The sequence below is a fragment of the Coenobita brevimanus genome, chromosome 39, assembly GCF_032717465.1.
Source record: "Coenobita brevimanus isolate Jiangsu-jjx chromosome 39, ASM3271746v2, whole genome shotgun sequence".
Lineage (NCBI taxonomy): Eukaryota > Metazoa > Arthropoda > Malacostraca > Decapoda > Coenobitidae > Coenobita > Coenobita brevimanus.
Window position 1 is genome coordinate 10,506,691 of NC_136992.1, and position 26,876 is coordinate 10,533,566.

A 26,876-nucleotide genomic window follows, 5' to 3' on the forward strand; every position below is an offset into this window, starting at 1 on the left:
AAGAGCCTAAGCAAAACTCTTTGACGTGGTAGAAATTAGTGAAAAGTATGAGACTAGAAAGCACTCAGAGAGCGCATACCTCCGCCATTGCCATTGCCATAAAAAAGGATCCGGATTCGGATCCACAGATATAGGATCCTGATCTGGATCCACCCCAAGATTTAATAAAGTTATTTTTTGGTCCATGGCCCACCTTTCCACAATATTTCATTGAAATTCACTGGGAATTTCTGGAGACACTCCAGATCCGGATCCGGATCTGCCCCCAAATTTAAACAGTTCTTCCTTGGTCCATGGACCACCCATCCACATAATTTCGTCACAATCCGTTCATAACTTTTTGAGTAAAATCGGATCCGGATCCGTGGACATAGGATCCAGATCCGCCCCAAAATCTAATCAATTCTTTCTTGGTCCATGGCCCAGCTTTCCACAAATTTCATTGATATTCGTTACGAACTTTTGGAGATATTGTGCGGGATACTCCGGATCCGGATCCGGATCCGCCGCAAAATTTAATCATTTTTTCTATGGGGTATGGCCAACCGTTCCTCAATATTTCAACAGAATCCGTTCGTATCTTTTTGAGTAATCCTGCTAAAAGAAAGACAAACAAACTAACATGGGGTAATACATAACCTCCTTGGCTGAGGTAAAAAGTACTGAAAAGAGTAAATTATGTTCAGTATGAAAGAAATATTTCAGTAAAATAAGAATAATTTTGCAACGTAAAACACATTGTCAAAATATGTACATAAAATAGTTACTGTATGAACTTAGGGGCACTCATTGGAGCCCATCTCTCCGACAAGGGCAACGCAATTTCCAAACCACTCATCATAATGGGTTAAATTTTGTCGTCACTGATTAGGGTTTCGCAAAAAGTGTTTTCCGGATCATAAATCTGTAATACGATCCGAATCTGTCCCAAAAGTTAATCGATTGTTCCCTGGAACATGGGCTATCTACCCACCAAATTTGGTCCAAACCATTCCTCTACTTTTTGAGTAAACCTGCTAACAAATAAACAAACTAACTAACTAACAGGGGAGAAAACACACTAACCTTGTCGGAGGGAATAAAAAAGTGTTAATGAAATATAGATAAAGCAGTATGTGGCTTAAATGTTAAATGAAATAAAGCATCTGCAATTTCAGTAAAAATGAAATCGCTTATGAAGGTTACAGAAAATATACATCAAAATAAAAATTATAAAACATTTCTCCAACACATGAAAGACCGGTAAGTTGGTTAGTTGCTTGACACGGGTATATAGCATAACTTTATGTCTACCTGTCTATCTGCCTACTCATTTTTTCCTCCTATGTGTGTGTGTGTGTGTGTGTGTGTGTGTGCGCGCGCGCCTCTCTATTCAATCACTTAATTTGTATCGTTAAGCCAGACATTTAATACCAGATTCCATCAAGGAAAACCCCAAACAAAAATGACTTCAACTCCTTTCTCAACCTTCGTCTCCACAGAGCCACAAACCAAATATGAAACTATGATCACAGTGCCCAGTAAAGATAGATAGATAGATAGATAGATAGAGAGAGAGAGAGAGAGAGAGAGAGAGAGAGAGAGAGAGAGAGAGAGAGAGAGAGAGAGAGAGAGAGAGAGAGAGAGAGAGAGAGATTATGTAATGTTAATATCATTCACGGTACAGTCAGAGAACAATCTGCACACAGGGCAGAATAAGGCCCGTCTACGAAGTCAGCAGCTGAGTAGGGTTACAGAAGGCACCGTGTCTATTCAGCAGACATGCCTATGGACACTCGCTGACCCTACACTGTTCTGTTCTGCTTTGGCCAGACCTTCCATAGTGAAGGGGTGACGTAAGGCAAACCTCTCATTTACTTCAGTTATCTGTATAACGTGCCCTTTAGTTTTTAACAATATCCAACTCAATGTTGCCTCAACACTGAACATACTTGGGGTTTCATTCTCTTGGGATTTATCTTAGAAAGATCATGTTATATCTCTCGTAAATTCTGCTTCCAAGAGATTAGGTGTGCTAAGCCTACCCTGTGCCTTCTTTACCCGCGCACAGTTGTTGACTTTACACAGAGGTTTTCTTCGCTCCTGTGTCGAGTACAAATCTCATGGGTGAGGAGGCTCCCCACATACAATTCTTCTCGTCAAGGTGTAGTATGGTTTTCGTCTCACAAACTCTCATCCTACTGTACAGGCCTCCTTCAACCTCTGTCTCTTCGACGCACTGATGCATCTTTATCTCTTTTCTATCGCTACTTCAATGATCACTGCTCCTCTGAACTGTATGCCTGCATTCCCCCACCACTACGGCTGGCGGGCAGCACCTGTCAGGCAGCAAACTCTCACCCCTTTTCTGTTCAGCTGTCTAGTGAGAGAGTTAACTGTTACTCCCAGTCCTTCATATATGCAACAGGTCAGCTATGGAACTTTCTTGCTCTTTCTGTATTTCCTACTGCCCATGACCTCTAGTCTTTTAAACCCATTGTGTCTTGGCATCTCGAAATGAACTGATCTTGAATTTGGCTCTCTATTATTTTGCTTTCATTTTTTCTTTAGAGGAAACAGTCTTGCGTACTTGTATCCGATAGCTCCTTCTTCCCTACATTAAAAAAAAAAAAGAAAAGTAGCCCACAGGGAGAAAATGGTAAATGGGTGAATCCCCAAATTTTCTCCTTTTAACAAAGAAAAAGGAGATTCCTTAAGTGGCTCACGGAGAGATACCTCATTGATAATTCATAAAGTTAACAGTCATTATCCATAAAATAATAGACAAATTAGAGCTGCTGGAAGCAGTTTAATGTTGGAAGGAGTTAAATAAGCAAATCTTTATGTTAAATCTTAACTTAGTCAAGAAGGAAATAAGTGACCCAGTGAGAGAGACAAAATGCTAAAATTATTTCCAGTGGCCGGAATATAAAGCGAATCACGGAGTGGCCCTAAAATTAGAGATGAATACAAAATGCCGGAAATAGATTACTGATTGAAGGTGTTAAATAAAGAAAATCCTCATTTTTTTTTAAAGTGTCCCGCTCTGATCTTAACCTTAATATCTCCAGGCCCAGCAGTCCTTATACTTGCAACACACACCTTCACCTGTCACCGTTTCGTCATTAATACCCAACGACCATAGTAAATATATGCTGAGGCCGTGTCAGTCAGGACTGTGTTAGCTGGGGTGTTTTTATGACGTGTTGGTGGGACGTGTGTAAGAGGGTAAAGTATATCTTAACGATATTCAATTAATCAAGCGTTGCCTGCTCCAGGCTGGGATAGATCTCGCGTCACTTAAGACGACAAATTGCTTCACTTATCACTCGGCCACCACATCACCCTAAAAAAAAAATCCCCCCCCCCAAAAAAAAAGGCCAGAATATAGAGCTAGATAGAAAGAGGGAAACAGAAAATCCCCAAATCACCCCAAAATACGAGAATATAGAGTGAGACAGGGAGAGGGTAACAAGTGATCTGTGATGGGTGTGTTACTGAGGCGCTGTGAATGAGCTGCCTGGTTAAGTTCATTAATTTGGGAAAATTCATTTTGATGGGTCATTTGTCGCAGTGAGGAGATAACGGGGTGGGGGGAATGGGGGAGAGAGAATGTTGGGAAGGAAAGATGAGAGGAGAGAGAGAGAGAGAGAGAGAGAGAGAGAGAGAGAGAGAGAGAACAGTATTCATGCAATGTTACATTAACAATCCTCCCCCATCCGGTCTCTTCCTCTGCTATATAACTACACCTTCTTACACCTCCATCCTGGCACTAGGAAAGCCTCACCTAAAAATACTTCCTTTGAACCTGAAGGCGGCGTAATCTTGGATCAACCTCTTGTGGACTTAGGAGACTCCCTGGCGCCTCATAGTTACTATATTAAGTTCACTTTATCTGGGCGTAAAATTGTTATCTATCTGTTTTGAATGCTGAGCTATGACAAGAGATTAACAAAGAAATATGGTGTTAGTCACGAAGAAGTGCTGTGGGAAGAATGTAGAGCCATAGCATTATCTCACTTTGTCAATGAATTAGGGGAGCTGCATGAGAACGAAATTCTCTGCCAAGTTAAAATGAACGAACTATACTTTACTTTTGTATTTGGCACAGTTACCTCCTCAGTTCGGTTCGCCTCTATTAAAATTATTCGACTGGAGGTGTTAAGAGTAAGATAAAAAACAATCCGTTATATATAAAAGCTTGGTGAAGTTAGCTGGTACCTCTTTCAGTACGGCGGGTCTTTCTTAACTTGTGTAAAATTGCCTGGAAGCAACAAGATGAAGGTAAAATAAGATACTCTATACTCCCTTCATTGTTACAAGCAAGGGCGAAGCCCTGGCGAGTCTCTCGTCAAGTACTGTAGTGGCATTTTCTCACATATGAGCGGCCCAACCCAGCCCAGTCCCACCCGTCCCGACCGTAACGCTTTTGAGAAGCTTATATCTAAGCAACCACAGGGCCCCATTTGTTAAGATTTGTTTTTTGACAGGTTTCATCACACCCAGGCAGTGCACGTGGGACGTGACACGCGGCAAGTGCAACATGCCGAAAATCTTCAAAAGAGGGCTACGGGCCAGACAGTTTGTCGTAACAGCATGAAACTTGGTAGGTAGATAACCATCAATATACTCCAGGCATCCTCGGGGTGTAAGGTGACATTTCAATGCTTTCGGATTTTAATGGACTCGATAGTACCTCGCCGGCAAAGGCGTTTAAATGATGAGAGTGTCTACTTCCTTTTCTATATCATCATCGTCATTACCATATTAACAGCATTATCATCATCATTATCACTATCATCATCATCATCATCACTATCCTCCTCCTCCTCCTCTTTCTCCTCGTCGTCATCCTCGTCGTCATCATCATCATCATCATCATCATCATCATCATCATCATCACTATCCTCCCCCTCCTTCTCCTCCTCCTTGTCTTCCTCCTCCTTCTCTTCCTCATCTTCATCATCATCATCATCGTCATCCAAACCCAATTTCTAACTAACTGTGAGCTGATATGGATCACAAAGCAAGGACTGGATGGCGTTAAATTCAATCTAGTGCCTAGTGAAATGTACAGCTGGCGACATATTAACCTGGTACAGTGTCTGTGTGAAGTGGAGCTGTACCTACCAATTCCATCTACTATGCATCATAGTTACTTGGTAATTTTAACTAGTAGGCACATCATTTGATTCATGTGCGTGCCACCAACAAATATATAATTATGTCAAGGTTGTTAAGTGTACCTAATGACAGACCTTTGCTACATAATGATGCTGTCCCAGGTTCATATGTGGTGTACTGTACATGTATTTGCAAACTCATCACCCCAGTCTTAGATATTCTCTTCTCATCGGTATAACTATAGTGTTTGTTTTCACCTGACAGAGATCCCTAACCTCTTTCAGCTCAGTTGATGGCCACGTATAGTCAGACTGGAGGGTTGCCACTCATTCCCAACTCATGACTAAAGCTCAGTGGATTTCGCGTAACCATATCATAGTATTCAAGCTGTGGTTGTGATCCATTTCTCTTAGATGAAAACAAACTAAGTATAGCATCACATTCCTGATAATGCCAGATGGATTTATTCAGCTGAGAAGAAGTCATAGGAAGCCTTCGGTCTGAAAAGCTTCCCCAAAGCTGAATGAAATGGTTGGTTGGGATGTCTGTACCGGTCCATACTAGATCCACTGGAACACCGGTGTTCTCCTTGAAAAAAGATTGATGGCCAGAATTAATCACTCTTCATGCTGGCAAAGTAAGAATAAAAGGGAGCACTCAGAGAGTGCAACACCAGCGACCACCAGCTGGTTCAAGGACTGAATATTTAAAGTAAACTTGACCTTCCACAGATTTCTCAAAAGAGGGAATTACTTCATTCTTGCATAATCCGTAACATTTCCACTAAATATGATTTAAAATCAGCTCAAAACTGAGTAGACTCTTCCAGTGACCAAGATCTATGAACTGTGACTGTGACCTTGACCTTTGACGGATTGTTCTTAAAATCGAAACCCTTTATCCTTCTTTTAATATGAACCCATCCACAAAGTTTATTCAACATCAGATAAAAATTTGCATAAGTTTATCAACACACAACTTGACCAACGATATACGAGTATTGTTCTCAAAACCAGTAGGTCAGCCTCCTGAATGATCCTCAACTCACCCACCAAGTTTGATTCATATCAGATCAAAGCACGCACAGACATATGGGTTAGACTTTGATCTTGCCTTGTGACTTTAACCTTTGATTATTTTCAAAATCGAATCCCTTCGTTCTTGCTTGACCATTAATTTTTCCAATAAGTTTGGTTCCAATCAGATCGAAACTGACTTAATCTGACCTGTGATCTTGGCGTCTAATCTTTCCCTTCGACCTTGACCTTTGACTGGTTGTTCTCAAAATCGAATAATTTTTACTATTGCTTTATCCTCAATCCTTCCATAACGTTTGGCATAAATTGGATAAAAACTTTTTAATTGGCCTTGTTACGTGCCCTTCATCTTTGAAGCATTTTGGTCAAATCACAATACGATTGTGTACACTGTTCGGCTGAGTCTCAACCTTTAAGCGAAGTTTGGCTAAAATCGGATCAAAATTACTTGAGTTATTTAACACACACACACACACACACACACACACACACACACACACACACACACACACACACACACACACACACACACACACACACACACACACACAACGATCAAAACATAATACCCGCTTTTACTTCGCGAGCATGGGTGTACAAAGATATAAAACGGTTTGTTCCAAATTATCGTGCACAGCCTGGCTAATGACAGTAGAGGTAATGGTGGCGGTGCTATCATTGTGGTAATACTGGCAATTTGATATACCCAGTAATATTCATGGAGGCAATATCATTACTCTCCGTGTGCTCAGCTGCTTGGAATATACACACAGCTGACTCCCACGCCATGTGCACCTGACTCCCCCCTTCCCCAACACACACATTTACCCCTTACACTGTGCTGGATGGGGACGCCTTCAAGTGGTGCCACCGACATGACCAGGTTGGTGGATCTACCTGATTATATAAACGTCCCTCAATTCATTTCCTATCCACTGGAAGGAGGATGGTAGACTGCAGAAAGATAATTCAGTCTTCAGTCCACCGGGTTCCCATTCAGATGAACCTGGGACTACAACTACTATTACTACTAACCCTCACACACACACACACACACACACACACACACACACACACACACGCAGACAGCCTAATGGAACCCAGCACGATGATTTTCAAACGAAACTGCGACCAGTATCTCGCTGAGAAGAGTTCAGTATGTTTGTTGTGCTCAGCCGGGAAACACAGCTGGTTGCTACTCTACATGCAGCCTTCCCCCTCCCCTCTGTACTTTAATCCATTACAGTCACTGGTATTCAATATGATACGAGTATTGGACACTTCTTAGTACCTCTACCTTAGCGATTTATTTCACACCTTACACCTTTAAATTCTTCTGTAAATTATATTGTTTTAGTCCCCTCATTACTACCAAGTCATATTTTATTTTCTTCTTGCTGACTCTAGACGATTTTTTCAGCCCGAGAGAGATTATTTGATCTGGAGGGGTTTAATATTCTTGCATCAGCCCCTTCATCATCAGGGGTTCTCCTAACCTGAATGAAATCTTCTGGTAACAGTAAGAATGAAATAAAAGCATTCGGGAGTCAAATGCTAATCGCCTGCCAGAATATGCTGTTGGCAACGTCCCAGATCTTGGCCATATCTTGGTACCCCAAAGGTTTCATGTTGATAGCTCAAGCCTTTCATGAGACATAATGGTGCTAAAGGCCGGCGATAAAAACTAGTTGACCTTTAGCAGCCATTTTGGTGACCTTCACTTTGACCCCGAGTACTCATTTTCGAACTGGCCCAAGATTTTGGCCATATCTTCATACCCTGAAGGTTTCAGGTTGAAAGCTCAAACCGTTCATGAGATATAATGGGAACACACACACACACACACACACACACACACACACACACACACACACACACACACACACACACACACACACACACACACACACACACACAAAACGATCAAAACATAATACCCGCTTTTACTTCGCGAGCATGGGTGTACAAAGATATAAAACGCTATGTCTCAAATTATCGTGCAGGCCGTAAACAGCCTGGCTAATGACAGTAGAGGTAATGGTGGCGGTGCTATCATTGTGGTAATACTGGCAATTTGATATACCCAGTAATATTCATGGAGGCAATATCATTACTCTCCGTGTGCTCAGCTGCTTGGAATATACACACAGCTGACTCCCACGCCATGTGCACCTGACTCCCCCCCTCCCCAACACATGTCATAAAGACTTTGTAGTTACTTGTAGAGAAGTATATTTTAGACTTGTGGTCGAGCGGCTTTTATATCTTGTAGTAGTTTCCCCACCAGATGTCATGTAGTGACGGGAGAGGTAAAGAATAGTATGGGACTATTTTTATTTGTCTTGGAAATATTAAACAGGTATAAGAGTATAAGTCCCGGGTAGCTACCTTCCTGTCTCGCTATCTCTCTCTCTTTCTGTTCTAAGGCTAATCTCCGTCTCGACCTCTCTCTAGGGTCGCTTGTCTCCTTCTGTCTAGCCTATTCGGTGGCTAATCTCCGTCTCGACCTCTCTATAGGGTCGCTTGTCTCCTTCTAAACTCTCTTTCCTCACATCTCGTGTAGTAGGGTGTGTGTGTCACGTATCTTCCTCATGGCAACAGAACTTTCTCACGAGAGGACTGCTGACAGCTAACTGAATCATCTCCTTACTGGCCGCTGTCGTCAGCTTTCCCCCGTGTAAGCGTTTAGCGCTGCTCGCTTCTCGCAAACACAACACCTTCTCATCATTTGACTTCCTGCTTCTATCTGTCTCTCTATCTATCTATTTATCTATCTATCTAGTATGATTTGCAATTATAATATGGAGACCTACCACATTGCTCTGCCGCGCAAAAATGGCGTACCATCGACATTTAATAGTTATAATATATTAATACATACTACATACACATTATAATGAACTTATAAGCTAATTAAGTGAAATACATAATATTGTAAGTAACATAATTGTATGAATATTGTATACATATATTATTCATAGTAAATAGTGATTATTCAGTAATATTACATTTTAAATAAGCTGAATACATATTGGAATAAATGCAATGATTGTTGTATAACACTTTGTAAGACGTGCATGTACAACAGACGTACGCATATAATTGTGCAATGGTAATACTGCTAGGTTATACATTACATATTTGAGTTATCACTTTAGTAATGTCTAATATTTCACCTAACTTGTATGATGATACTGGTAATATAGAATTGTGCTATAATTGTATGACTTATAATATTGTACTAACATTGTGGTACTACATAATTGTGTTGGCCTTATAATTGTAGTTACATTTTGTTAATGCAACTATTACATATGTGTCTTGGCCTTATAATTGTAGTTAAAGTTACATAAAAGTTACATCTTGTTAATGCAACTGTTACATAATTGGCAAAGTGTAACATAATGCAATCGTTTGTCGTTACATAATTGTTACATATCGTTTGTAGGTACATAATTGTAGTTAAAGTTACATAAAAGTTACATCTTGTTAATGCAACTGTTACATAATTGGCAAAGTGTAACATAATGCAATCGTTTGTCGTTACATAATTATAATATGGAGTAACATAATTGTAATCACTGCAGTCCTAACATATGCTGCGGTCGATGATAGTGATGATGTGTCGTGCCACTTGTATGTGGAGACAACAATTTGCTTTTTTGTTTGTAGTTTATGTGGTATTTTGACTTATGTAGTAACACTTACACTTATTTTCATTTGTTTGTTATGTGATCTTACTCTATTTCTCTTTTTTCTTTCTTACTTTTCTTTCTTTCTTTCTTCTTTTTTTTTTTCTTTTTTTTTCTATAGTTTGTTTTTCTTTGCTTGTGTACGCTTTTTTCCATGTTGTTCATGGTTACATAATTACTGGCTAATTTCCTTGGGATACTTTTTCAAAGTTTAGTTTATATTGCACAGATACTATAAAATGATATTATATAGTCCCATATTTTGTTATTTTATATAAAAAAATATATATACATATATACAGTATTAACTATACACACTGACTTGTTCACCTGTACCTATCGTGAGTAATATGTGTGTCAGCACTGTGTGGAAATCATTGTCTTCACGATTGTGTTGAAGATGTTCACTCTTGCTAACGGCATTTGTGTTGGCCATTTTTTCTTTTCTCTAGTTTACCTTGTAACTTAATTTATATGTTTCCACTAGGTAGCTTTAATTAATAAATGTTTAATACAGTTCTTTTAATCGCTCACTGAGTAACTGTGATGGTGTATTTTCTTTATCACTTGTAGATGTACTAATGTATAGTTGTATATATGAAACACGTATTTTATGTAGGTATAATAATGTGGTAGGTATAAATGGTAACACTCGTTGGTAGTAAATAAATGTTATAATAAATGAATGAATATATACAGTGTAGAATATTTATTGTTGGTGATTATTTAGTGTTTGAGTTATGCAGATAATTGAAGTAAGTATGTGTATTTAAACTGTAACTATACAGCACGTTTTATATGTTTGTGCAGAAGCTTATTATCTATCACTGTGTATTGTATAAATGAAGTAACTATGTAACTTACTAATTTTTACCGTGGTGGGAAATGGTGTGAGTGGTGGTGCAGGTGGTGTGTTGACTGACGTGGCGTCTGTTCAGCAAGCAAGCATGATGACCTCAACTTCCCACACTGGTAGCTGTGGTGAGTGAATGAGTAGCGATGAGTAACTTGAGTGAAGACGAGTGAGTAAGATGAGTTGTAAATCGTGTCTCACTCTTCGTTTGTTTGTTCCCTTTATTCTATGTGGAAGTTTTCTCTGTCCTTTTCTCTAGTGATTTATTCGTTGTGGGATGAAAACTGCCGCTACTTGTAGGTGCGTGTAGAAGATTATACAGACGACGTAGAGTTGTTAATTGTAGTTGATTGTAGATGGCTGTAGTTGATTGTAGATGGCTGTAGACTTTGTAGAACTGAAGCTAACCTTGTAGTCTCGGTTGCTTTTGTAGAAATTTGCTTTTAATTCGGAGACGATGTCCGCAGATTTGCTGGTTTGTCGTTAAGCTACTTGCAAGGCGTCGAGTGATCTCTTGACCTCTGCATCAGCGTAATGATCTGGGAGACGGAGGGGGCAGGAGCTGATATTGTTGGTTGTTGTCAATCTTGATATTTTGTAGGAATTTAATGTTGATTCGTAGACGAGGTTCGTATACGTTCGCTGCTACCAAATGTCATAAAGACTTTGTAGTTACTTGTAGAGAAGTATATTTTAGACTTGTGGTCGAGCGGCTTTTATATCTTGTAGTAGTTTCCCCACCAGATGTCATGTAGTGACGGGAGAGGTAAAGAATAGTATGGGACTATTTTTATTTGTCTTGGAAATATTAAACAGGTATAAGAGTATAAGTCCCGGGTAGCTACCTTCCTGTCTCGCTATCTCTCTCTCTTTCTGTTCTAAGGCTAATCTCCGTCTCGACCTCTCTCTAGGGTCGCTTGTCTCCTTCTGTCTAGCCTGTTCGGTGGCTAATCTCCGTCTCGACCTCTCTATAGGGTCGCTTGTCTCCTTCAAAACTCTCTTTCCTCACATCTCGTGTAGTAGGGTGTGTGTGTCACGTATCTTCCTCATGGCAACAGAACTTTCTCACGAGAGGACTGCTGACAGCTAACTGAATCATCTCCTTACTGGCCGCTGTCGTCAGCTTTCCCCCGTGTAAGCGTTTAGCGCTGCTCGCTTCTCGCAAACACAACACCTTCTCATCATTTGACTTCCTGCTTCTATCTGTCTCTCTATCTATCTATTTATCTATCTATCTAGTATGATTTGCAATTATAATATGGAGACCTACCACACACACACATTTACCCCTTACACTGTGCTGGATGGGGACGCCTTCAAGTGGTGCCACCGACATGACCAGGTTGGTGGATCTACCTGATTATATAAACGTCCCTCAGTTCATTTCCTATCCACTGGAAGGAGGATGGTAGACTGAAGAAGATATTTCAGTCTTCAGTTCACCGGGTTCCCATTCAGATGAACCTGGGACTACAACTACTATTACTACTAACCCCTCACACACACACACACACACACACACACACACACACACACACGCAGACAGCCTAATGGAACCCAGCACGATGATTTTCAAACGAAACTGCGACCAGTATCTCGCTGAGAAGAGTTCAGTATGTTTGTTGTGCTCAGCCGGGAAACACAGCTGGTTGCTACTCTACATGCAGCCTTCCCCCTCCCCTCTGTACTTTAATCCATTACAGTCACTGGTATTCAATATGATATTGGACACTTCTTAGTACCTCTACCTTAGCGATTTATTTCACACCTTACACTTTCAAATTCTTCTGTAAAATATATTGTTTTAGTCCCCTCATTACTACCAAGTCATATTTTATTTTCTTCTTGCTGACTCTAGACAATTTTTTCAGCCCGAGAGAGATTATTTGATCTGGAGAGGTTTAATATTCTTGCATCAGCCTATTCATCATCAGGGGTTCTCCTAAGCTGAATGAAATCTGGTAACAGTAAGAATGAAATAAAAGCATTCGGGAGCCAAATGCTAATCGCCTGCCAGAATATGCTGTTGGCTACGTCCCAGATCTTGGCCATATCTTGGTACCCCAAAGGTTTCATGTTGATAGCTCAAGCCTTTTAAGAGATATAACGGTGCTAAAGGCTGGCGATAAAAACTAGTTGACCTTTGGCATCCATTTTGGTGACCTTCACTTTGACCCCGAGTGCTCATTTTCGAACTGGCCCAAGATTTTGGCCATATCTTCATACCCTGAAGGTTTCAGGTTGAAAGCTCAAACCGTTCATGAGATATAATGGGAACACACACACACACACACACACACACACACACACACACACACACACACGCACACATACAGGCAAAAACATTATCTCTCCACCTTGCTAAAAGGAGGCGATAACAAATAAAAAACACGTCATCGTAGTAGTTGGGTTAATAGCGGCGTAGTTTGCATCAATTACATAGGAGAGGATATTGAGGTGTAGGGAGCAAAATAAATCAATAAGAAAGATGTCACGAAATTTCCCTGGCCACTGAGAATACGACACCAGAGCCTATGTTACTTCAAGGCCCGTATTCTCGTAGGTCGAAGAAGTTCCCTAGCACATTTTCCTTAGTGAATTATTTTGTTTATTACACCATTTTGTACTCAATGCTACCAAAGCCCTTTCAGTATCGCCATACTCTGCATATGTAACCTACAGAAAGATATTAACCAGCTATATCCAAAAATAAATCGCTAAGGAAGTGGTATTAGGAAGAGTCTTTAACAGACAAAAATACAAGCCCTAGTATTTCTTGTCCCTCGGCTACTGTAATTACACCAAGGTACGGGAAAATGATCCAGTCCGTTTGTCTCTCCAGCCTGTTTTCGTCACCGATTTGTAAACGCTGGAATGTGCCGTAGCGGACTAAGGTGAGAGAGAGAGAGAGAGAGAGAGAGAGAGAGAGAGAGAGAGAGAGAGAGAGAGAGAGAGAGAGCAACCTTATCGAGTGCATTTTCTCCTCCGCGTCTCATTTAAGCACCTATGAATCCAACAAATGAGAAAAAGGCGGAGGAGGTAGGTGATGCGACTTTTGCATTTGATTGTACCATGACTGTACCGCTGATGCTATTAGTGCTACAATCTCTCTCTCTCTCTCTCTCTCTCTCTCTCTCTCTCTCTCTCCAAAGCTAGTAAAACTGCTTAGAGTTCTCCATATTAACAAGCTATGTACGTCACAGGGCTGAGAGAGTTGATGGAGAGTGTGTCTACTTTTCCAACCCCAAGGACTGTCTCCAGAGTTTAAAAAAAAAAAAAAATGTAGACCAAATTAATATCAACAAAGGTACTTCTCGGGGGTTAATAAGTTAGTACACAACAACTCAGGAGACTCACGATATTGCAGTCATTGTGCCAGAGTGGAATGATCCTCAACTCCACCTGCACCACCCTCCTACACCTCCACCCTTCCTACACCACATTCCCCACCTACTGTACACCCGTCCAACACCTCCACCTACACCACCCTTCCCACCTATACCTCCCTCCCCCACCCACACAACTCTTCCCAGCTACACCATCCTTCCCACCTACACAACGGTCCCCCACCTACACCACCCTCCCCACCTACACCACCCTCCCCCACCAACACCCTCCCCACACCTACACCACCCTCCTTCTTGCTTTACTATCCTTACCTTCAACTTGTAGAATTACTGTAGATATAGTGATAGTCTTCTCCGTAACAACAGCCTCGAAAGGACCATTAGGTCTGTTGCTGTTTGCCTTCCTTTGTACGCCTTTATACCTACAACACCCTTCCACGCCTACACCACTCTCCTCCACCTACACCAACCTCCTCCACCTACACCACCTTTCACCACCCTTCACACATACACCACCCTCCCCCATCTACACCACCTTTCACCACCTTACCTAAACCGTCCTACACCACCCTTCCTACTTACACTACCCTCCCCCACCTACACCACCCTTCCTACTTACACCACCCTCCCCACCTACACCACCCTATCCACCTACACCACCCTCCCCCACCTACACTATTCTCCCCCACCTACACCATCCTCCCTCACCTACACCATTCTCCCCACTTATACCACGCTTCCCACCTACACCACCATACCCACCCATTCCACCCTCCCTTACCTACAACACCCTCCTCCACATACAACCCCCCCCCCACCTACATCACTCTTCCCATGTACGAGTAAACCACCCTCCTAACACTCCCCACTTACACCACCCTCCCTATCTACACAACTCTCTCCCACTAACACCACTCTTCTCTGTTTACACCACCCTCCTCAAGTATGCCACCCTCACCCACCTACACTACACTCCCCCACCTACACCACCGTCCCCACCTACACCACCCTCACCCATCTATACCACCCTCACCCACCTACACCACCCTCATCCACCTACACTACGTTCCCCTTTCCCTAACGACACATGGCACCAGGAATATCGAGAGCTCTGGGCTACCGTTTGTCACGCGGCAGCACTACCAGGGCAACTACCACTACCATTACCGCTACCACTACCACTGCCACTACTACTACTACTACTACTACTACAATATCACCACAAAGCAAGGAGAGGAGCACTCAGAGAGTACAGTATTCACCCCCACCAACTGACTTAAGGGTGTAACATGTGACTTTGCCCTCTGACCTTGATCTTCCATCAGTTGCTCTCAAACCAAAATTACTTTATCCTTGCCTGATCCTTAACAATTCCATCAAGTTTTGTCAAAATCATATAAAAACTGAGTTGACCTTGCTGTTTGACGTTGATATTTGAAGTTTTTCTTTAACCTCCACCTCAGATTACTTGCTCTTATAACCGAATCCCTTTATCCCTGGCTTATCTTGAAGCCTCTCACAACGTTTTGTCTAAATCGGGTAGATGCTATTTTAGTTTAACTTGCCATGTGATCTTGACCAATAACCTATTGTCCTTAAAAACAACAGGTATACCCCACCACTAAGTATGCTTCAATTCGGATAAAAACTCTTCAAATTATTTATCTTAGACAGACAGTCAGACAGACAGACAGAAAAGCAGACACACAAACACGTCGGGTATAATTATCATAACCTCTCTCGTTTCGGGAGCGAGGGTGTAGTAATATATTTATGTAATCAGGCTGTTGCACTGCCCAGTTATATTACAAACGTCACTCAGCTCTCTCCCTATCCCCCTGAATGAAGTTGGTGTCATGCAGGAGAGGGTAAGTTCAGCCTGCAGTGCACCGGGTTCACGTGCAGATGAATCTTTGGCCACAGCAACAACACCTTCCCTTCAGACCCACATACTAGACTCCTGCCGATGTTGCAGTCATTCTCCGATAACGCCGTTCCCCTCAACCAGATCTCCACCACCCTCTCTCAGGCCAACAGGCCCTCGTCGTAGGCTCGCTTGATGGGCGTCCCGTGGCCTATTCTGCTGCCCAACACCTCATCCTGTAAGTCTGGGTGAGCGTCCACGTGTATGAAGCCAATGGGACCGTAATTCTCCTGAAAAATAAATAAATAAAATAACTAGAGTTAATATCAATTTGATGCCTGAACCCCATCGATATTTTTCAAGCCATGGTCCTACCTATAAAGGTCATTTTCAAGAGTTAGAATCCTGTTTGCCCCTGTTCACCCAGTGGTATGAATAGATATTTAAATGTAATATCTATTTTGAGGGGATTGTATTCTAGGGGAAGACTGTGAATGGGAAAAGTAAATGTCTGTCTTAATAGTCCCTGTATAGTAGACAGGCATTACTTCTAAGCCATCTTAGTCTCAAGACAGTGACGCATTATTGTAGTTTGTTTTTTTATGTGATCAGATTATTTTATGTAATTTAGGAGAGCTCTCAGTTCTAAACTCCACCTTCTTAAAATGAAGCTTCTTAAAATGAAGTTCTATTAAAATGAAGTTCTATTAGTTTTGCTGTGGCCGCAAGCGTATTAACCAACTCCTACGAGCTTACAAGTCTACAAGCCTACAAGCCTACAATTCTACAATCAAGTAACCACAGGCAAGTAATCAGGAAGAAGAACGAGTTAAGAGTGAGGAAAAACAAGCTCTGCGATTAACTACAAGTAAGAAGTCTACGAGACATCTCCATAATCTTCTACACGTACTATCACGATCCAAAGTTTCTTTACCCCCCTGAGTGGAGGAAGGTCGAAGCCAAGGTTGAAGAAATGACGGGCCACCGAACACAGGCCAGTTCATGCTGGAGGGGTTCACTAACCTGAAGCTTAGGATAATAAGAATCACTCGGACGAAACACACGAGCCTGTTTATGAATCACGGTATCATGAACCATTATTAGTCTTGTATACTGGCAGTGTCCGATCATCTGGTCTTGATACAACCTTGGCTTCGACCTTCTTCCACTCAGGGGTGTAAAGAAACTTTGGATCGTGATAGTACCTACAAGTAGAGGCAATCTTCATCCAACAACAGGTAAATCACGGTAAGAAAGGACCGAGAAGTGAGACAAAGCAGTGAGAAACGACAAACAGTAACAAGCAAAAGTGAGAAAGGAGGAAGTGCGTCTGTACTGTGTCAATAGAGTTGTCCCAGCACGGTGATGTAGCATCAACACATTTCTCCTCCTTGAACCTCCACCACCCTCCACCACGACCTCCCCCTTCTCCAACACTACCACCAGCACCATCTCCATCACGACTACCAGAGTGAGGCAGCTACTCAGCAGTGTGTTATCATTAGCTGAGTGGGGACAACGACACCGAGTGCTGACGCAGTCATACCAGGACCCTGACCTACCTCAACCAGATCTTACCAACACTCTTCATTCAGCATCATTATCATCAGCAGCAGCACCCTAAACAAGTATTCCCACCACAGTTAATATAAGTGAGTCGAACACTTACTCTATTAGTTAATTAGTACTACTTCATTTATATACAACTTTACGTACCGTATATACACAGTGATAGACAATATCCTTAAATCAACATATAAAACACACATATGAAAATCTAGTAAGATCAGAGAATTAAAATATAGGTACACACATATCCTTCATATTACAGTGACAAGGAAACTCAAGTGAAAGTGTCTAACACAAATCGGAGCTAACAGCAGTATGCTATACTCAACCTTACGCTTAAATACTTACAACCAGTACCTAAAGATGAATTTAAAAATGAGCAAGCGTATCAAGTTGACTTCACAACCTTTGGAGGACTGTAGCGTCAAGCAAAGTGTGAAAATAAGTGAACACTGAACATATTGTAAATACTGTATATTTTAATATAAAACAACAAAATAAGGGGTTACCTATGATATTATTCAAATATAAACTGTGCAACATACCTATGCTAATACACCTATGATGTCTCACATAACTAAGCTAATACACCTATGGTGTCTCACATAACTAAGCCAATACACCTATGGTGTCTCAAAATGAACAACTACATGAAATATGGATGATTCTTGATATAACTGCATTGCTATTATTGTATTAGTTATATACAAATGTATCAGTTATATAGCTACAATGATCACACGTGTGATTCCTGCAGTTATGTAACAGTTACTTTAACAAGATGTAACTACAATTTTATGGCCAACACAATTATGTAACAGTTGCATTAACAAGATGTAACTACAGTTTTAAGGCCAACACAATTATATAACAGTTGCACTAACAAAATGTAACTAAAATTATGGCCAACACAATTATGTAACAGTTGCATTAACAAAATGTAACTACAATTTTATGGCAAACACGGTTATGTAACAGGTGCAGTAACACAATGTTAGGTTACAGTCAGACTTATGTAACAGGTCCATTAAAATTATGTAACTACAATAGCATTAACACGATGTAACTGCAATTATGCAGTATTCATACAATTATGTTACTTTTACAGTATTATATATTTCACTTACTAACTGATTATAATGTGTATATAGTATGCATTAATTTGTTATGACAATATTTACTGTCGCTGGTGCGACAGTGGGCGTGACCGAGCGATATGTAGATATTATATAGGCATTAGTATATATCTCATAAACACAATGTACAGGATGTAGTGTCTGCTGGAGACGTACACAGCTTCTCACTAGGAATGGCAATTCACATAATGTCTGTCCACAGCCTTGTTGTCCCAGACCATCAAGAATCCTTAACCATGTGATGTATTTCAAACATCTTCGTAGTCCAGAAGACCAAGAATTTCATAACGTATTCAAACACATGGAGTAACCAGCCCTATTCGGCTAGTCCACGTGAATGGAAATCTACCAGACACTATATCACACACACACACACACACATATCCTCTCCAAGTTGTATATAATGTCGGAGAGATTTCCTTCAGATCAGAAGGGGCTAGAGAGAAAGGGGAGAGAGGGGCTACAGAGAAGGCCCAACACTAAGGTCATTAGGCCGTCACGTTCCGTTACGCTGTAACTCACTATTGATATAACCGTGCAATAAAACTTCATAACCCAAGAGTGCTGTAACTCACCTCGTTGACATTACGTCTCACGACTATATTCTGGCTGTGCTTGACGATCCACAATCAACTTCCCTACCTTCCCACAAGTACTTACGACCACGCTATCGAGATAGGAAACCAGAATTATCTGGCCAATATTCTGATAATAAAACAGGATCAGCTAGAAACTATACTAGGATCATGTGGTGAAACTTATAATGATTGTAGAAACATAATGTCAACCATTTGATAAGGAAACTAAGTTCAAAAGGTACAACTTTTAGTAAAGAAACTAGAATTATAGGGTCATTTTTCTGATCATGAAACTAAGATCATAAGGTCAACCTTTTGATAATGAAAATAGGATCATAGGAGCAAACTTCTGATAATGAAACTAGAATGATAACGTCATGCATCTGTAAATTAAACTATTTAAAAATGAATCAAGGATCGTCACTCAAAACTTTTTAAAACGAGACCAGAATCATCTCATCAATCTTTTCAAAATTAAACAAGAATCGTCACCTAAAATTTTTAAAGACAGAAGCAGAATCATCTCAAACCTCTGAAAAAAAAAAAAAAAAAAAAAACTACAATAGCCATCATAAACTTCTGAAAACGAAACTGGAACCATTATCACAAACTATAGATGAAACTAGAATCGTTATCGCCTACATTTGAAAATGGAACAAAGAACCGTCATCTGATACATCTGCAAAATAAAACTAGAATCATCCAAAAATTTGAAAATGAAACAAAAAAACATTTCCCACTTCTGAAACAGAAAGTAAAATCGTTATCTCAATCTTCTGAAACGTATACTAGAATCGTCATGTCAAACTTCCTACAATGAAGCTAGAATCGCCATGTCAAGCTACTCAGAATGAAACTAGAATCACCACGTCAAACTTAACACAAGAACCATCTCCCCAAACTTCAGATAATGAAACAAGAACCATCAGCCAAACTTATAATGAAACAAGGACCATCACCTCAAACTTATAATGAAACAAGAACCATCACCCAAACTTATAATGAAACAAGAACCATCACCCAAACTTATAATGAAACAAGAACCATCACCCAAACTCCTAACAAAGCTAAAATCACCACATAATGAACCGGTAATCGTCAAGGGAAACTTCTAAAAATGAAACTAGAATCGCCAGGTCAAAATTCTGATCATATAACTAAAATCAGAGCCTCTTATGACAGGAAAGATGGCAGTAGAGTCTAAGATCCGTATTCTCGTCGGTTAAGAAAGCTTCCTTAAACCTTTTCCTATGTGATTTATTTTGCTTATTACACCTCACTGTCCTCGCCTGTTACACAAATCCTTCTGATGTCGCCATAAACTACATTAATCACGTACAAAACGATATAAACTATCCATATCCAATAACAAGTGGTGCCAGGCCCAACAAACCTTGCCGAACAGCAGTTATTTCAACCGTTTTCAAGTTATAACACTCGGAAATCCGTGATCTTGCGTTTGACCTTTAAAGGTCACTCATGGTCAAATATCAAGGTGCCAAATGGAAGTCCATATGAGACTTCCTATATCTTGATAATAGTAAATATCTCTGTAATCAACTAGTCCTACTGGACCCAGGTTCGAATCCCGGCTAGGATAGGGAACAATTTAAGGATCTGAATTTCATGAAAAGCAGATTATTCTGATCTACCAGATGACCCGCCGACATGTCATAAAAGTACCCCCTTTATTACCAGTACACCAGTCCTGTATCAGACTGCCCTAGCATGTATTCATTATGGATGGTGGGTGTTAGCGCCGAAGTGGTGACATGTGGAGATGAAGGAGGACTACTGGGCCCCAAGGAGGATTACTGGGTCTTGGGAATAGGCCCTGAAGCCTTTTCCCAGAGTCAGACACTTAAAAAAAAAAAAAAAAGTTTCGCGTCATAGTCCCATGAGTATCCGTGACCATGAGTTTGACATTTCACTGTCACTTGAGGTCAAAGGTCATGTTACCAAAATATAATGCGATATGGTATTTCCAATATGCTGATAATAGTAAATACCGTATCTGTCTTCAACCAGAGTCGTATTATAACCCCCCGAATATCCTTGACCTTGAGTTTGACCTTTCAAGGTCACTCAAGGTCAAATGTCTTGGCGCCAAAGCCCGTATGGGAGTTCCTGTATCCTGATAATAGTACGTATCTCTATCTTCAGCCGGTTTCAAGTCATATCCCTCTGATAATCCGTGACATTGATTTTGACCTTTCACACTCAATCGATTACCATCAAAATTTTATCACTTCATTTTGGGACCAGTGCCCACATGTCCTGAAAGTATCATGTAATTTCATTCTGCTGTTTTTCTGTAATGTTGCTAACAAACAAACAAAGAAACAAAGAAATTCTACCAAAACAATACCTCTCCGAACTCCGTCCCCGGCGAGGTAATATATCGTTTGAGAAAACACTTTAGGGAGCTTCTTTAACTGACAAGGATACAGGCCAGTGTTGTATGCTTAAACCTTTTATTGCAAAGTGGAATGCAGACCCGAAATATTATAATCATCGGAGCACCTGTGGTTATTATTTATGGTTAGCCTGTATCCCACACTACTGAGAGAGAGAGGGGGAGAGAGAGAGAGAGAGAGAGAGAGAGAGGGGGGGGGAATATTGACAGGAGGGGCATACACGTCCCATCTCACTCATTAAAGAAATTGTCACGAAAAATATATACAGGGAGCTTGCATTCCACTTAGCGGCTTTGTGTTGTAGCATAAAACTATAAGAGCAGTATCATGAAGAGCAATATCATTACCAGCAATATCATTAAGAGTAATATCATTAAGAGTAATATCATTAAGAGTAATATCATTAAGAGCAATATCATTTAGAGCAATATCATTAAGAGCAGTATTAAAGGCAGTAACATTAAGAATATCATAAAGAGCAGTATCACTGTGCAATATCATCAAGAGCAGTATCGGACAGAACTATGTCATTATAAATCCATAAGGTCGAAGCTATGCAGAAGCCTTGTCTTTATAAGGGTAAACTGTGATGCCTGTGATGATAATAAAACAGGTTTGACCTATATGTATCTTGCTGCAGCTTTGTTTGGGTTGAGTTTGTGTGTGTATACGTGTGGCTTTAGCTTTGTGTGTGTATACTTGTGGGTTTAGCCTTGTGTGTGTATACTTGTGGGTTTAGCTTTGTGTGTGTATACTTGTGGGTTTAGCTTTGTGTGTGTATACTTGTGGGTTTAGCTTTGTGTGTGTATACGTGTGGCTTTAGCTTTGTGTGTATATACTTGTGGCTTTAGCTTTGTGTGTGTATATTTGTAGTTTTAGCTTGGTGTATGTGTACTTGTGCTTTGGTGTTAGTGTCTCTGTCTCCCAGTCTGTGTGTGTGTGTGTGTGTGTGTGTGTGTGTGTGTGTGTGTGTGTGTGTGTGTGTATTTCTCTCTCTGCTTATACAGTAGATATAGCTGGGCCTCATAAATTCCACAGTTGTCAACTATTAGTGAGAGAGAGAGAGAGAGAGAGAGAGAGAGAGAGAGAGAGAGAGAGAGAGGAGAGAGAGAGAGAGAGTTCCCTTGGTCCACCAGGTGCTTGCTTCACCCAAGGATCACTGAGCCACAAGCACCAAGGAGCAACTAAGCACCTGTGAACACCTTACTACCGCCAGACGATTTTACTTAGTTATGGAGATACCTCTCGCAGTGAAGGGGTTAAAAACAGTTCCCATTAACCCTATGTTACAAGACATCCACTCTAAGCTGAATATATCTCTCTGGTTGTGGCAAGACTCCATGTAAGAAAATGTCTGCTTTGTTGTAGCAAGGATCAATATCAAAATTATCCTTGCACCGGAATAAAGAAATATATATATATATATATATATATATATATATATATATATATATATATATATATATATATATATATATATATATATATATATATATATATATATATATTGGCATACTTCTGTAAGCCTTATATATTCTGCCTTAACTCCGAAAAAAGCTGCCATCTCTTCATTCATAGCGCTGAGCTACATTGAGTGATAAACTCTAGGATATGTTTCTAGTCACGAAGAAGTCATTTGGAATTAGCGCAAATTCGTAGTGTTGTTTTATTCTGGCATTGAGTTACAGGTAATAAGCTTTGCAAAAAGACGAAGTTCTCCTGTTACAGGGCAGGTGGACTGAAATAAGCAGTAAAACGACGAATATCTCCCATTCAAGAAGGATGAACTAGGCCACCATTTTCTACAGTTAACATCTTGCTATAGCTCAGCATGCAGAACTGAAAGATGGTAATTCTGTGTCAGGTTAAACTGGACAGAGTATAGAAGCTCGGACCCCATAGTTGTAATATCAGGAGGTGGAGCACAGAACAAGACCCGGCCCAGGATTGCTGTATAGACGCCAGACGATTTTATTCAGGCTAGGAAGTAATCATTGGAGTAAAGGGTTAAAAACAGGCTCTAGCTAACGGGAAAGTCATCACCTAAATAAGGTCCAGCACTCCTCATGCGTGCAACAGATGGCTCTACAGGACTTCACATTTCACCATCGGGGCACTAATAACAAACGTCCATACTGAAGACACCGAGTATAAACTAAGACAAACTCTTTCAGAACTGATTTGGTATTAGTGGCGGGGGGGGGGGAGGAGGAATTATGTCGAAAATCCATTAACACTCCAAGGCTCTTCAGAATCACTCTCAGCTGGATAAAATCGTCTGTCATCGGCTAGAATGGATATAAAAGTGATCCCGACAGAGAGTGTTGATGGTACCAGTATTAACACCATCACGCTCATGGGAAACACTCTCAGCTGAGTGAAATCGTCTGGCGTTAGCTGGATTGGAACAACCATCCAGAGCTGTCTCGACCATGAGAGGAATAAAACTGTTCTCAGGAAATTCCCAGTCCCAGCCTCAGACCGATCTCGCTTCTTTCCGAACCGAAGCCTTGTACTCAGCCACTTAAATCCCCACTCCCACAGGTGGCTATAAATTCAGAAATATACTGTACAATCTTTCTGCTTAAGCCACTTCACAGCAATGATAGCGAAATATATAGCACGATATCGCTTGAATTCAGATTTTAGTCGTGCAGGAATGCCATGATCAGTAACCCATACTCTAATATAGCTGAACAATATGTGCAGTTCAGTCATCATACCGAATACTTATATACTGATTTTATTTTTGTTTTTATTTTTTTATATATTTATATTTATTTTTCTTCTAGTGAGAAGCATAAATAGTTTCATCTATTGATGAGACCGGAGGATTGTGTGTGTGTATATAAATAGATAGATAGATAGATAGATATAGATAGATAGATAGATTGATTGATTGATATATAAAATTGTTTAGAATACATAGATAAATAAATGGTGAAGTAAATATGAGGAGTAGATGGATGGAGAAATTGTATACATCCAAATTTATACATGTATACTGTATATCCTATATATCTTTATCAATATCTGTCTATCTGTCAATCAATCAATCAGTCAATCAATCAATCAGTCTCTCTCTCTCTCTCTCTCTCTCTCTCTCTCTCTCTCTCTCTCTCTCTACTGTACAGTACATATCCATATATCGATATCTATATCTACCTATTTATTTATTTATCTATCTTTCTATCTATCTATCTGTCTATATAATGTTTCTATCTATATAGATAGATATATACAGTAGATGGACAATATACAGTATGTAATTATAGATAGATAGATAGATAGATTGTTTGATAGATAGATTGATTGATTGATTGATTGATTGATTGATAGATTCACAGATGGTCAATTCTTTATGGACTTTGCCCCAGTTTCACTCTCCCTTTCTCAGATATTCACACATCAGACTGGATCCTTAACCTGCCCTGCAAGTCCCCCTGCAGCCCCTCTCATACCCTTCCTGATTTCACCAGTGGATGAATCCCTCTTAGAGAATCCCTCAAATCGTGAATCTAGTTTCATCAGGCACCTTAAAAGAGACATCCTGCTGAAATCATGCAACAATTTATTTAGATCCGGTTTGCATCTTCTTCAGCACAGTTCTCACAAATATGTATAATTCTTCCATTTGAGTAGTTCTCATCGCCGTGTAATCATTGCACAGATCAAATGAATTTTCTCCTTCCCCCATGCAGCCGGGGAATGATTTCGCGACCTTCCTGTCAGGAGTCCAATCTTTTACCATTTGACCGTTGTTGACTTCACTAAAGAAATGTTGCTGTTAACTACTTCAGTCATATGCCATCTATTTTTAGCTGATTATTAATAATATGAGTCATTTTCATTCATAGACAGGAGGACTTTCAACAGTGATGATGTTAGTGAATATAATATCTAAAACATACAGTGTAATATAGTTGGATGGACTAGAATATAAGAATTTGGTGAAAAAGTTGCTGATATTGTTTTTAACCCTGCTCTTTTTAGCCAAGCGGACCCGTCGATCACAGGTATGTAACTGCTTCCGGTGAGCCTGCCTACAGGTATAATACAGTACTGTGTAGGGAACTGGCTCCCCCCTGTGGTAGACAGCTTCTCGCCAGGGTCAGACCAGAGTCCTTCCCCTTGGCAAAAAGTGTAGGGAAATAATGAGGTTCGGTTCCCGGGTGGGCGTTCCGGCTGCTTTGCTCCACTCAGGGTGCCAGCGTCACCATGTGTAGGCTTCTCTTCATCACCTGGTGAAGCAGAAAATATATGAGCTTGGGATGGCACAAGCTATAGCAGTGAGCTTTCTGTCTCATCAGCTCCACCCCTCTAATTGACCTCCTTTTCTCTCCTACTGTCTTTGTGGCGATGTTGATATCACTGTCTTTTTACTATCGCTGTTACTCTGGATACTACTGTTCTGAACTTTCTTCCAATATGTCTTCCGTACTACGGAGGGCACGTAGCACCGGTTTGTCTACACTTCTGCTCCATTGTCAGGCTTTCTTACAGACTCCGACGAGGAACCTACAGGTGGTGGCATTGTGCAGCATGGGTGGAGCAACTTTGTCGTCTACCAAGGAGCCAAACCCACTCATATTTCCCTCCACTTCGCCGTGAGAATTATCATGGGCCCGAAATGGTGAGGCGCTGTCTACCACAAGGTGACTGCGTTTCTCAGCATGACGTACGTACTATATTGTGGGACGGCCCCTTAGTAACAGTTGCTTACTGTGGTCGACGGGTCTGCCCACTCAGACAGACCGAGGTTGAGCAAAAACAACAACAACTCTTTAACAGCTGTTAACTGGTATTTTCAGTCTTTAATGCAAGTAGAGTTTAGTTATCTGGACTTCCTTTAGTTTTCTTATGTTCAACACTTTTTGCAGGGAACAGGTAGACCAGAATGAACAGGTTTGCGAGAGGTTTTGTCTTGCAACGATCTCACGCAGACATGATGATGGTGATGATGGTGATTTGGGGAGAATCGTGTCGTAGTGGCGGTAGGGGTTTTGGTGCTGGTGGTAGCTGCTTGTTTGTTAATGGCAGTATGCTTGTGGTTAGAGGAAGGTGGCTTTTTTGTGGTACTGTGATAGTGGTGTTTAATGATTTGTAGTAGTGTGGAAGTGACATAGTACTGGAAGTGCGGTCGCTGGCTTATTAGTGGTATTGTGGTTAATGGTTTATGATAGGGACAGGTTAGGGAAGGTGGTGGTGGTGTTGGTGGTAGTTGGCTTGCTAGTGGTAGTGTGGTTAGTGGTTTATGATAGGGACTGGTTAGGGAAGGTG

General features: G+C 40.7%; 1 pseudogene; it reads right to left on the minus strand.

Moving 5' to 3' along the window:
* LOC145396787 (agmatinase, mitochondrial-like) overlaps positions 1–26,185 on the minus strand; it is a 35,190-nt pseudogene extending 9,005 nt beyond the window's left edge.
* Between the last annotated feature and the right edge of the window lie 691 nt (positions 26,186–26,876).